Source organism: Mandrillus leucophaeus, unplaced genomic scaffold (genome assembly GCF_000951045.1).
Source record: "Mandrillus leucophaeus isolate KB7577 unplaced genomic scaffold, Mleu.le_1.0 Scaffold25, whole genome shotgun sequence".
Taxonomy (NCBI): domain Eukaryota; kingdom Metazoa; phylum Chordata; class Mammalia; order Primates; family Cercopithecidae; genus Mandrillus; species Mandrillus leucophaeus.
In genome coordinates, this window is record NW_012102587.1 from 3,735,307 (window position 1) to 3,736,091 (window position 785).

Below are 785 nucleotides of genomic sequence, written 5' to 3' on the forward strand. Positions count from 1 at the left end.
AATGTGTGTGATTCTTGACATTAAAGAGCACGTTCACATACACATTATTGCTTATCAGATTTCATTCTAAAAAAGAGAGTGGAGGTTTAGAATCTGAAACAGCCACAGGAGCAAAATCAGTATTATTCTAAAAGTTTGTTTTTTTACATTTCTCCAAATCCTTACATTAAATTAACAGTGCTGGTAAATGAACTTCAGTATGAGGCCCAGGTTTATACATCTTTTCCTATTAGCCTCTGGTACAAGCATCCTTATAATAGCAAAGGTTTATATAGTGAATAGTTAGAGATGAGGACTCTGGAGTTGGACTGCCGAGGTTTAGGGCCAGGCTCTACACTTTACTAGAGTGATATGACCTTACCATGCTTCAGTGTTGTGATATGTTAAATATGAGTAAAACTTCCTGGGAGTATTTAGTCAAAGGTTAAATGAAATACTGAATATAAAGTCCTTGGCACACAATAAACACTAAGTATAATTACTGTTGTGTCATGCCTTCTAATGAGAAAAAGCTGTACGTAGCTTGTTTCAGTAGAAGAGTGACCCGCTTTATTTTCTTTCCCCACACATAAACTTTGGTTGTAGCCATAGGCACCTATTTGCTTTAGCATCTAGGGGATAGAGTGTGCATCCATCATCTGTTAGTTGTCCTAAAGATACAGATTATAGGTAGAATTGAGGTCCCTTTTGTACCCTTCCCAGTGCTCTTCACCTTCTCCTTTAATTAGGGAATTAAATTCACAAATTCCGTTTTCTTTTTTTTTTTTTTTTTTTTTTTTTTTTTT